Source organism: Scleropages formosus, chromosome 2 (genome assembly GCF_900964775.1).
Source record: "Scleropages formosus chromosome 2, fSclFor1.1, whole genome shotgun sequence".
NCBI lineage: Eukaryota > Metazoa > Chordata > Actinopteri > Osteoglossiformes > Osteoglossidae > Scleropages > Scleropages formosus.
Genome location: NC_041807.1, coordinates 11,698,950 through 11,711,325, shown reverse-complemented (window position 1 = coordinate 11,711,325; position 12,376 = coordinate 11,698,950). Strand labels below are relative to the sequence as shown.

Below are 12,376 nucleotides of genomic sequence, written 5' to 3'. Positions count from 1 at the left end.
GTGCAGCCAAATTATTGGCTCCAAGAGCACAGACAGGCTTGGCTTACTCTAAATATGAGAGTGAAATAGTCAAAAAAGACATGCAGAAATAATTGTAATTTTGCAGCAGTGATCCTTATTAATCAGTCTTGACCACTCTTGTGGGCATTGAAGGTGGAAAGGGCCCCTGATGAGCAGTCATTTCTCCCAAAGTTCATATGGCAGAGATGGAACTTCATTTATTTATCCCTTCCATTAATATTTCCTTCTCATTTTCTTCCCTGTTTAAGGTATACTCTTTCAGACCGAAGACTATACCAAAAAAAAACCCAGAGGATATGAAGCTGAAGGGCTTTTGAAATCAACTGCGGTAAGAGCATGTTTAAAAAGTGTTATGTACTGGCAATTGATGTTTGCTTTTATCAATAACAAGGAGCTGAATGCAGAAAAATACTGCAGAGAGCGAGTGGAATAATTAGGCTCGTTTAAAATTCCATTCTCCTTGGAAAAAATCTGAAGTGTGTAATAAAATTGATCTCATTTTTTATTTATGTAAACTGTAATTTTTTTTAGAGTTTTTAGAATTAAAAATATTATGACGAAGAAGGTGCCACAAATCATATGGTGTGCACTGATTTAAGGAACAGGAAGGGGGCGTGGTGGCGCAGCGAGTTTGACCGTGTCCTGCTCTCCGGTGGGTCTGGGGTTTGAATCCCCCTTGGGGTGCCTTGCGATGGACTGGCCTCCTGTCCTGGGTGTGTCCCCTCGAGCCTTATGCCCTGTGTTGCCGGGTTAGGCTCCGGCTCAGCGCTCACCCACTTGGGACAAGCGGTTTCAGACAATGTGTGTGTGATTTAAGGAATTATTTATTTTTGTATGTACTAACGTGTGATATCATGGACAATATATTTAGGCCATTGTTTGTAATATGGGGGTGTGGTGGCGCAGTGGGTTGGACCGCAGTCCTGCTGTCCGGTGGGTCTGGGGTTCGAGTCCCGCTTGGGGTGCCTTGCGGCGGATTGGCGTCCCGTCCTGGGTGTGTCCCCTCCCCCTCCGGCCTTACGCCCTGTGTTGCCGGGTAGGCTCCGGTTCCCCGTGACCCCGTAAGGGACAAGCGGTTCTGAAAATGTGTGTGTGTGTGTGTGTTTGTAATATGATTTGGGTTATGGCGACATGGATATGTTATACTGGAGTGATATGTGAATGCTGTACTGGAGGATGGACATTTCTACACACCTTTCTGTCACTCCCAGGGTATTTGTGTCCTGTCACTGGCACAATACATCAATATTGACAAGTCTGACAGGCAAAGTGAGTGACATCATATACTAATCAGAACAGGTTAATATTATAGATTTTCTCCCAGGGTCCAGTAGAGATTGTGGGAGTTGTGATATTCAGTAAATCTTTGAAGGAAATTGACTGGAAAGCACACGTTTCCCCTCCTGTACCACGTGGGACCTTCTCATTTAGAGCTTGAGCCCTTCTTTGTGATCACAGCAAATCTTATTGATCATGTTAAAGCCATCGTTTTGTTCTGAGGCTCCCACAGTATGCTTGTGCACTGTACACACACCAAACACCGAGCTCCCAGTCCGCTGAAAAACTGCAGGTGCCTTTTGAGGGAACGATAATACAGCCCTGTCTCCTGAAGGCAAAAAAACAACCTGTTCAATCTTGCTCTTAAATGAGGAGCAATATACGACTGCTATACAAAGCATGTTCATGAAAGCGATCCCCTCATTCAAAATGACCTGACTCATCCGATTGTATTAGTGAACCACAAGCGTGGGTCCAATGAGGAACGTACTGTACAGGTAACAAAAGGCATTGAACATACGCCGTAGAATATTCCGACAATTTGACTCAATGTGGGAATGTGGCTCTCAGTTCATTGGCGAATTTGTGGGGGGCTGCTTGTTTTGCATGCAAAATTGGCCTGTGTTCAGTGTGGTTTTGTGTTATTTATACTCACGAGGGCAGGGGGGCAAACTCACCAGCGAGAAAAGACTGGCAAATCCCCGCAAGCCGCGCAGCCTGAAAATAAAAACAGACGACGGGGCTTGAATAAGGTCGTGGCCCTGTGGAAGTGTGCCTTGTAAAAGTTCAATTAGAGCAAGCATGATTAATTTTTACTGCTTGCATCCAAGGCATTGTCTTTAGCAGACAATACAGCGCAAGTGTCGTTAAGGCTGACAGCCTGTTTAATATGCCCAAGTACCCCCTGTGTGTTATGGGCTGTACACTCCACTCTACTTTACATTTGTAATAAACATCATAAAGAACAATAATAAATGACTACTACTCAACTGTAAACACTACTTATTTATGATCGTAGAACTGTAAATTAACCTTGCATCTTGAGGTAATGGATTTTATTACTCTACCATTTGTAATGTTCTGTTTGGAAATGGAGGAGGTTTGGATATAATGCACCAGTCAAAAGTTTGAGTACGCATGGTGGAAACTAGCTTTTGCACCCGAGCCATTCCGTTTATAAGTTTGATCTGGACAGAATCAGACGTGTCTTCCCAGCTTTTTGCAGAAGTTACCAGAGATGTAGGACACTTGAAGGTTTGCTGTCACTGTCCCATACAAGTATTGCTTAGATTGCCCAGTTGTAGTCAAACTTTTGATTGGTACTGTACAGGAATGCACACGATCACCTCACCATGAAAAAAGATGGGAAAAAATGCCCATTGCTAGGATTTTCTCTTCAGTTTCACTGAAATTACTGAACTCAATATCTGCTGAGCTTAGAGGCAATGAGTTTTGCTTAACAAATGTATGTTATTTCATAATTTGTATAGCTATGTTCTTTTATCCTTTCTGGTTTTAAATTAAAAGTTTTATTGGTGAAAACACTCCAAGTCACGGTCGCTGTGGTCCATACCTTATCCCAGAAGCACAGCGTGCTATGTTAGTTAGGGCTCATCGCAGACTTGTTTATTAAAAACAGCAAAGAAATGTTTAAAAATGTTAGCACGCTATTAATAGTAGTTATTCTGCCTCTAGCTGTGTGCAAACCATATTGATGAAGCATTAAGATGTGAGACAGCGTTAGGACTGACCAAGACCATGATGCTGCACAGCTGCTTTTGTATGAAAAGGGTATACACTGAGCCAATGCATAAAAGATGCCCTGTTTAATTCCATAGCCCTTTATATTAACATTTAATTATAAACTATTTTAATTTTTTATGACAACCTGAAACTACATGTGTATTCTTATTTCGCACCTTAGCTCATTCTATCATTTTCTCGGGAAAATCTCGACAAAAAGAAAGTGTGTCATATTAAAATATAAATAGTCCCCTCGGTAAGTCACAGGGGTTAGGGTCACCTCATCATTGTCCAAGGAGAAAAGAATTTCTGTTGACATGAGTATAGATGTTTATAAGTGCTCCTGGGTACGAGATCCTTATTCTGTGCTTTACAGAGTTGAGTGATGAAAATTAGTAACAGTAATAGGTGACTGCGTTTTTTTTTTTTTTTAATTTTGAGATAAGAGGGTTTAATGTGGGGGGCGCAGTGGTGCAGTGGGTTGGACCAGGTGGGTCTGGGGTTCAAGTCCCACTTGGGGTGCCCTGCAATAGACTGGCGTCCTGTCCTGGGTGCGTCCCCTCACCCTCCAGCCTCACGCCCTGTGTTGCCGGGTTAGGCTCCGGCTCCCCGCGACCCCGTAAGGGACAAGTTGTTCAGACTGTGTGTGTATGTGTGTGTGTGTGTGTGTGTGTGTGTGTGTTGTGTGGGGGGAGGGGGGGGCGGTTTAATGTATTATTGCATATCTTTTTTTCATTTGTCTTTTTACTAACACTATGTACACCTGAACTTGTCCTGTCATTTTCTGCACTCATTCTATAACAGCATACTATTCGTATTTTTACAACACCTCAGTTTTCAGCTAGCAGTGTACCAATAAACTCTATCATATGCCTTTTTTCTATTAATTTTTATGCAATGTCCTCTCTGAGTCAAATGGCTGACTCTATATAAAACTTGGATTTCAGAGTTGTTTTGGGGTTGGAGTTGGAATTGAATTAGTTTCACAGCAACCACTCATTTACATTTTCATGTATTTATTTAGCAGAGTACGTCTTAGAGACGCAAAAGTGTATTTCACCTACAGACCGAAACATATAGACTTCTTCACATATTACGGTGCTTACTTGTATCCTTAACTGAAAATATCATGGTTATTTTTGAGCCCTTTGACACATTTTCATTCATTTTTTTTTTTCTTTTTAATGCTTGTTTTTTTATCATACCATTTTCTTCTCTGCATGCTGCTGTCCTTCTCAGTCTTTTTTCGGATGTTATATGGTTAATTATTATTTTCAGTTGAATATTACAACACATTTTGGCACTGTAGAAACACTTGTTATGAACCAGCTCTTTAATACAGATTCTAAGTGGGTGAAGGAAAACTAGGTATTCCTCCTTTGCTGATCCTTAAACACTGAAAGAAGCTTTAGCAGAGAGGAGAGAAACAGGGCATGAAATGGAGCCAGGAGAAATTTTAATTTACACCCAGTCCCTGATTTGAGAACAATTCAATTTTGTTTTTTTTTTTTTCTCACTTTTTCATACTCATTTAATTGTTGCTATTAAGCCTGATTTACGACCCATTCTTTTTTTTTTTTCCCTATCAGGCAAATTTTAACAAACCTTTTTTGGGCATATTTCCAGAAACAAAATTGAAAGGCAAGGTGTATTATAGGAAATGCATGCTGTTCATGTTGGTGTTCAGTAGACAAAAACAGACACAACAGAATGGTAAATTTCAAGGCGGTGTGATGTGGGTAAATTTGGGTATTGTCATCAGAACCTTGTGCATCTGTTGTGTTTCATATCATAACATGTATCTGTGACTACATGATTAAAATGTACACTGCTGAATGCAAAACATCCAAACAAAGGAAATCATAATAATGTGTCTGTAATAATTTCAAAGTCCTTTTGCAGGTTTCTTTCAATATGTGTGATAGGATAACAGATGGAGGTAACCCTCATTTTCCCTCAGAAACGGAAACATTTACTTTTCAGAGAGAATGCAGCTCCGAGTGCTTACAGGAGAGCATAGCCACAAGGGATGTCTGACTCCTCAGAATTGATGTGTTTTTCACAGAGAAAGATAACACAGCACGGAGGCAGCTCAGACAAATAACTGCTTCTCCATTAAAATAAAAAAATAACAAAGAATCACTCATGCTTACAAATGTCTGTGTTTTAATGAGCCCAGAAAGTACAGGTCTGAAGAAATTGTGATATGTGCAAGAAAAATTGCTATAAAGCTTGTACCTTCTCAGAACTCAATTGGCCTACAGAGTAGTTTTCTTTTCTATTTATGAAAATCTAAAGTTGATCATTGAGATACATATATGTATTTATATATTTACATTTAACTTCTTGAAGCTCATATACAATGTATGTGTGTATATTTCTGTGTCTTTGCGTGTAAACAGACACCCAGGAAGTTCTTCTTTTCTGTAGAAAGATTTTTCAAATATAACATTTAAAAAGTAGAGGAAGTCTGATTTGGAACTGACTTATGTGTGCATATTTTTGCATAATTTATTGTTTATGGTTTGCATACAGAACTCATTACACTATCATGCTGTAGCCATGTTAAGTTGTAACTTCAGCTTTATTGATTCTCACAGTAACATGGGTGCAAAATCCATCATCATCATCACCCGAGTGAAATGTCTCATGTTGAAATGTCCAATGCACCATGTCAAGCAGACGGTCCATGGCTCAAGATTTATTGAAGTGAACAGGTTAGGTCTGTATGAATGGGAGGCCAGGGAAATAAATATAGAATCATGCAAATACTTAGTACTTCATTAACTTTTTATGGCATTACACATCACTGTTATTAACCTTTATCTAGCGGAGCCCTTTGCCCAAAGCAAATAATAATATTATATAAGCAACTTTATGTTGATTAACTGGTTTACACAGCATGGTATTCCTGTTGGGGTAATGCAGAATAAGTACCTTTAGCTAGGGTACTAAAAATCCAATCTTCAATTTCCAAAAACCAACAGGACTCTACAGTGCATGCTTCCTGTTATATTCTTCTAGCATAAAAAGATGGACTCAGACAACATTCACTGACACATTATTACAGTTGTGGTCCAAAACAGTTGAATCAATTCCAGATGCTGTAACAAATTAAGTATGGCACACTGAAAGCATAATTTGATCTTTGTAAAGCATAACTTTTATATTTCTGACTTTTTTTTCTTTTTCACAAAATCCCAAGACATACTGTGCATACTGGAACTAAACCAAGCAAAACCAGACACCCGTGTCACTGTGAAGCTTTGTTGCAAATTCAAGGCTTTAATAACAAATATTGTGGGGCTTAGAGAACAAGAAAGTAAATATCACTCAAATCATTTACATTTGTTCATCAAGCTGGCATTTTTCTCCAAAGAAACATACACAGTTGGGTAGTTTTACTAGTACAATTCACATTAAGTAAGCAAGGCTCAAAGTACTAGAAGCTGGAGGTTTGGATTTGAACCTAGAATAGCTGGGCTTAAAGGTAGGGTCAAAAACAGTGTCAACTGAAAGTTAATAATTTCCATTATTATAAAATATTTTCAATACTTCTACTATATGATTCTAATATTGACCCCCAAGACCCCCATCTAATTTCTCTTTACATTAACAAGACAATATTTATATTAAATTTAGAGAAGGGAAATAGTACAAAACTGGGTCTCGTTGAAGTTTTTTTTTTTTTTTTTTTTTTCCAGAAGTTAAAAGATTTCTAGACGCCTCACTGAAAGTCCGATACAGAGCACAACGACCTGTCAGAGTGACAACCCGGGCTGACATGTGGTTTGTACAGAGTCGCACATCGCCTCGATGAAACAAATGGGGTCATTTTTTTTTTATTTGCGCGTTTTCACGGTGGATTATGGTATCCGAAGGGCCAACACGTCAGTACTGACCAGGCGCCCGGTGTACACAAATCGTACTACAGCTAACTGCACTGTACACGTCTTCAGCGTCAGTTTTGCTCTAAAATTTAACTTAAAAGTTAAAGGTTGTGAATGTCATGCGGTCTGCCATTCTTCAGTTGAACTTTTTTTTTATCCCCAAGGAGCTTTTAATACTCCTCTGAAAGACCACCAAACGCATTTTCCAATTTTTTGGGAAAAAAAGACAGCATGATCATGATCTACTAAAACTGTGTTGTGATACGTTATACGACCTGGACATTTTGACATGTAAACCTCTTATCTCGACTATCCTAACCCAGTATTTTGAATTAAAACTCAGCAGGTCGTAGAAAATCAAGCAATCATTGCGTTCAGGTGAAAAAAAGTATTCCCACACACTTAACAACCATGATATTTTCACACCAACTCTTAAAGTTAATTATGCATGACCAATTTATTCCGAACCCTTCAAGTATAATCATGACAAACGATTTCACGGTCTTGTTTGTGAATAATTATTTTAATAGTAGTCAAAGTTTAAGTTCTGTCAAACGGGAGTTCATTAGAAATTCCATTTAAATGTTGTGTTTTAAACCCACAGTACTACAAGAAAATATACATTTTAAAACTTTCAAAAAGTGTCAGATAATTTTATTATCTAATACATTGCTTTACAGATTTAAAAAAGTGCATGATAAAAAGAAAGCTATACTAATTACGTGATTATTATATTTGGGTCGTACATGTTTTTTATTTTACTGACATAAAACTGATTAGAAATATTATTCAACGGTAATCATTTTTCGATAAGAAGAAAGGTGAATCCGCACATGGAGGAAGTTTACCGACTGTTTAGATTTTTTTATTCGTCTCTTGGTCTACCGTAATATACGATAAAAATGTGCACTATTTTCAGCGGAGGCTTCGGTATGCGGAGGATCGCTGAGTATGAAAGCAGAGCACCACCACGAGTATGGATGCGAGCGGATAGGTGTTTTAACGAGAGAAATGTGCTGGGAGTAAGCGATTGCTCTGATGTTAAACATCGTGTCTTCGTGGATTTAATTTAAGAGCTGTGCTGGAAAGGGGGGCGGGATTCCGTGCTTCCCACCGCTGGCCCTGCAGCGCCGAAGGACAGGAGTCGAGAGCGCTTCAGGGGGCGGTTTTGCGAAGGACGCTGCGAACTTGCCCAAGTAAGACTGCAAACGATCACTTGCGCTTTTTTTTTTTTTTTTTTCTTGTCATAAATGAAATGATACACGGTTGCCACACACTTGTGATACTGATTACCAGTGGTCGATGGCGTGCAAAGCAGCTAACATATATTTAAGGTCTGTTTACTAAGAAGAGTATTTTTCCCCGTGTGTGAAGTGTCTCTGACAAACCTTGATTTTTCAATAGACAATATGAATATGAATATCGCGTCTTTTTAGTACGTCAATGAATGTAAAACAGACAGAAAGCTTATCTTAAGGAATGAGTTAATTATCATTCTGACTGCTGGGAAAGTTAGTGGATTTTTATTTTCTCTTTAACAGCAGTACTGTTTTCATCCTGTTTCATAAGGATTTTTGTACAGTGTTCGCGTGTTGAACTGTAACAATTTTCTGCTTTCGCAATTTTCAGAGTCATGTTAAAAAAAAAAAGAAAAGAGAAAAAAAGTTTCTGTGTTGGAGACACTGATTTCGACCTTCTAAAATCTGTTGATTTCTCTATAAATGGCAGTATTTATGTTTGTTTTTGCTTGGCAATGTGCCTATCAGCGTCAGATTCCAAACATTTTTTGTTTAACATTCTGTTTTACTGACACTGAACTAGCATTTGCTGTATCTCTCATCCATCCATCCATCCCTCCATCAGTTTTTTTTTTTTTTTATCTGTCCATCTATTCAGCTTTCATCAACCCATCTGTCTATGAATCTTTTATTTAATCCACTGTGCCTCTTTTTCTTGCTATGTAGGAATATAGGATCCTCTCCATTGTCCCACACTGGCTGCGTTATTCCTTGGCAGTTTGACCTCCAGTTAACCAAATCAAATTCTAATTCTTAATTCCCAGGAATTTGTGTGTGTTTGCACCTTTCCAAGTTTTTTTTTCCTTTTTTTTTTTTTATTTAATCTTTTTCTTACCATGGTAGTCAAATGCACTAGACCACTGTTTATTCCTTGCAAAAAAATGACCACACTGATTTATTGTGGTATTTGCAATCAAAAAACAGAGTGGGCTGCGGATCAAATCAAACATTACTTTTTAAACCTGGTATATTAGTTTGAAGTGTTATCCAGTGTCTTTAGTTTAATTTGAAACTTTAATGAATGGATTGCTCAGTTTTTCCACCAGTTAAGTATATGTTCAGCTGCTGAATGATCTGTGTTAAATAAGAGAGCTGACATTGTATACTGCTGCTTTTATTGATACCTGATGAATAGCTTGTGTCTGAGTATTTCATAAAATTTTCAGTGGAATATTTAGCTCTTTTATCCGGCTGTGCTGTTTAAGTGTTTAATAGCAGTGCCATTCTGGAGACTCTTAGTATAGTCTGCATTCTCAGAATTGCCTGCATCCTTTGCTAAAGTTTCCCAATGTATTTCATTTTTGCTCTTGTTTGTTGTTTTCAGACTACAGCTGGTGTTACCTGAAGTGTAGTTGCCATCAGGGTTTCAAAGCATTTTCTTGTAACAGTGATCCTGCTCCACTTTCATTTTATTTTGAATAAAGATAAAAATTGTTGGTTATCTTGGGGTTTGGCATGGCAGTTGAATTTTTTTTAATTGTTTTTCTTTGAACATCAGATGATACTACTGAAATTTCTGAGAAATTATTCAGCTGAAGCAAAAGGTGGCTATAAGGAGAAACACTGGTAATCTATTCTTCTGACTGAAGTGTTTATGAAAAGCAATTACTGTCAAATATTTCTTGGGGAAAAATAGAACAATAGCAACAGAATATCTCAAGCAGGCAGTGCTGTTAGGGCTATAGCTTTGTAAATTGAGTCCCAAATTCAAATTTGGTCAATGTATGTTGCATAAATAGATTATTAAACATTGTGATTCAGCTTAGACAAAGATATCAAATGTTACTAACAACAATAATATGAAAGCAGTGACTTATGACAATCTTGGACAACTGGTAGTGTGGTGGTCAGCATTGCTGCTTTTTGATCAGAAGGTTGCAGGTTTGCCTCCCACCTCCAGCTTCAGCACCCTTGAGTGAGGCACTTACTCTAAATTGCTTCAGTAAAATTGCCCAGCTGTGTAAATGAGTAAATAATTGCTGGTAGGTAAACATTGTAAGCTACTTTGGAGGGACATGTCACCTAAATGAATAAATGTGTTTTGAATTTCAAAATGTTTAAAGAATTTATCAGAGAAAAAATTTATGTTGATTGTGTAAACTTTGATTTCACTAAAGCTTTTTCCGTCTTAAGAGAGTGTTAAATTCACTCACTCGTTAACTGTTTTATCTTTATTAGTGTTGCAACATTTTGCAGCCTATCCCCAAATCATTAGGTTTGGAGGAGTGCACCCTGAACAGGACATCAGTCTGTTGCAGGGTACCCTGCAACATACACACGCGCACACACACTATGGGCTATTTAGCATCATCAGCTCACCTAAAAGCCATGTCTTTGGACTGTGGGAGGAAACCAGAGCAAACCCAGATAGACATGGGGAAAACACTCAAACTCTGCACAGACTGCTCCACCTTTTGGCCCTGAATGTTAAATTGTACCCAAAATATACTCCACAATAAAGGATTTTTAAGATGTCTTTCCCTGGTACGTCAAAATTAATTTCCTGCTGGTTTCAGTAGTTTTTTTCTCCATCTCTGTTCACTTGGATGTTTTCATTAGTAAAAGTCATTTTGACCATATTATCCCAGGGTTAATATTATGACCAGATAATTGGAAAGTAAGGTATCTAACCTAAATTGCTCTAGTAAAATTTATCCAGCTGTATAAATGGTCAAATAACTAAGTGGCTTAACATTGTAAGTCACTATGGAGAAAAGCATCAGCTAAATAAACGTTCATGTAAATGTACAGCTATGGCTTACATTACTGAGTGAAACAGATGTGGTCAGTGTTGTATTGTCGTGAGTGAAATCTGATGGTGTCCAGGTTTTCATTCTCTTCTTAAAGTCCCAGTGATAGTGGATATGTGCTCGTAGGGTTGGATGGTGGCACAGGAGGTAGTGCTGGTGTCTCACAGCACCAGGCCTGTGCACTTAGATGTAGGTTTAAATGTGCAATGTTGTACTATTGGTTGTGTAGGCTTCCTCCCACAGTCCAAAGATATGTGTTTCAGGGGAATTGGTGACTCTTGATTTGCCTGTGGAGTGAATGTGTTATGTTGCTCTGCTGTATGAATGGTTTGAGGAGAATTTGGTGTACCTAATATGATGCACCACCAAAATACAAGTTAATAAATATTGTTCATCACTTTGCAGGAACACAAAAATGGCATGTATTTAGGGTTCAGCAGTCTCCTGAAAATCAGTCTCCTCTCTGACTCCTGCAAGTAATCCGTAACCTCGCTGAAAATTACTGTTGGTGACACTCCTGGTGGGGGGGGAAAAAAATCATCAGCAAGTAATTTATTTATATATCCACTTTTTTTTTAAAGGAAAGTAGAATGGGTGCATGCATTAATATGGCGAATCAGTTCTGGAAAGGGGAAGGTCCGTACAAATTGTGCATCCGCTGAGATCCTAAAGACACTATACACCACAACGGAGGAGGTCAGCTGAGTGGTGGAGGTGGTGCTCCAAATCGGTGCTTGCCTTGGCTTTTGTTGCCGTGTACTGCAGTACTGGGAGCTGAGTGAGCAACGTATGCAGTAAGAATACGTGTGGTTTGAAGCCCACATTTTGCTAACAAGACAGTGAGGCAATGCGGAGGTGAAAAGCTGGACAAAGTGCGTTCTCAGCTCCAGCTGTGACGGATTCAGTCTAGTTAAACTAAAATGATCATCAAACCCTCCTCCAATCCCCCAACACAATGAATCGCAAAGTTGGTGGTTTATAGAAAAAAAACTGCCTAACTTGCTGATATTAGCCCCTCACAGAGATTTGCAGTTAGAGCCATTGCTGGCAGGTGGCACTGAAGACGCCCATGTTGTCAGATCAAAGGAGGAGGACGTCTTCTACAACAGGGTCCTCCAGTCTGCAGCACGGTTGTGTTTATTCCTCTTAATTTGTCCTGAGTGCGAAATGGGTCCTCTTCACTTCTCCACGGCTGCAGTTTGTCTCGTGGTCGAAAAAGGACCTTTTCCCCTCCCCCACCTCGTTGAAAGGCACCCTCTGGTTCAGATCTTTGTGTAAGTGCTAAGTGCTTCCTGTTACAAGGCCTTGTGGGGAGATGCATCTGACAGGTTTTCAGAGGGCTTCACCTGAGACCTCCGCTGCACCGCTCTGCAGGAGGCACCCATCATATTAAGCC

At 39.1% G+C, this 12,376-nt stretch overlaps 1 protein-coding gene across 11 annotated transcripts in view; it reads left to right on the top strand.

Moving 5' to 3' along the window:
• The first annotated feature begins 272 nt into the window (after positions 1-272).
• Positions 273-12,376, top strand: part of LOC108939821 (receptor-type tyrosine-protein phosphatase S-like) — a 176,046-nt gene continuing 163,942 nt past the window's right edge. For 10 of the 11 annotated variants that reach the window (XM_029249710.1, XM_029249706.1, XM_029249708.1 and 7 more), the window contains exon 1: positions 273-349. The gene's annotated coding sequence lies outside the window, so the exon portion shown is untranslated. Of the gene's footprint in view, positions 350-7,858; positions 7,907-8,006; positions 8,129-12,376 lie in introns of those variants that run through there. The other variant, XM_029249701.1, reaches the window with a different exon arrangement.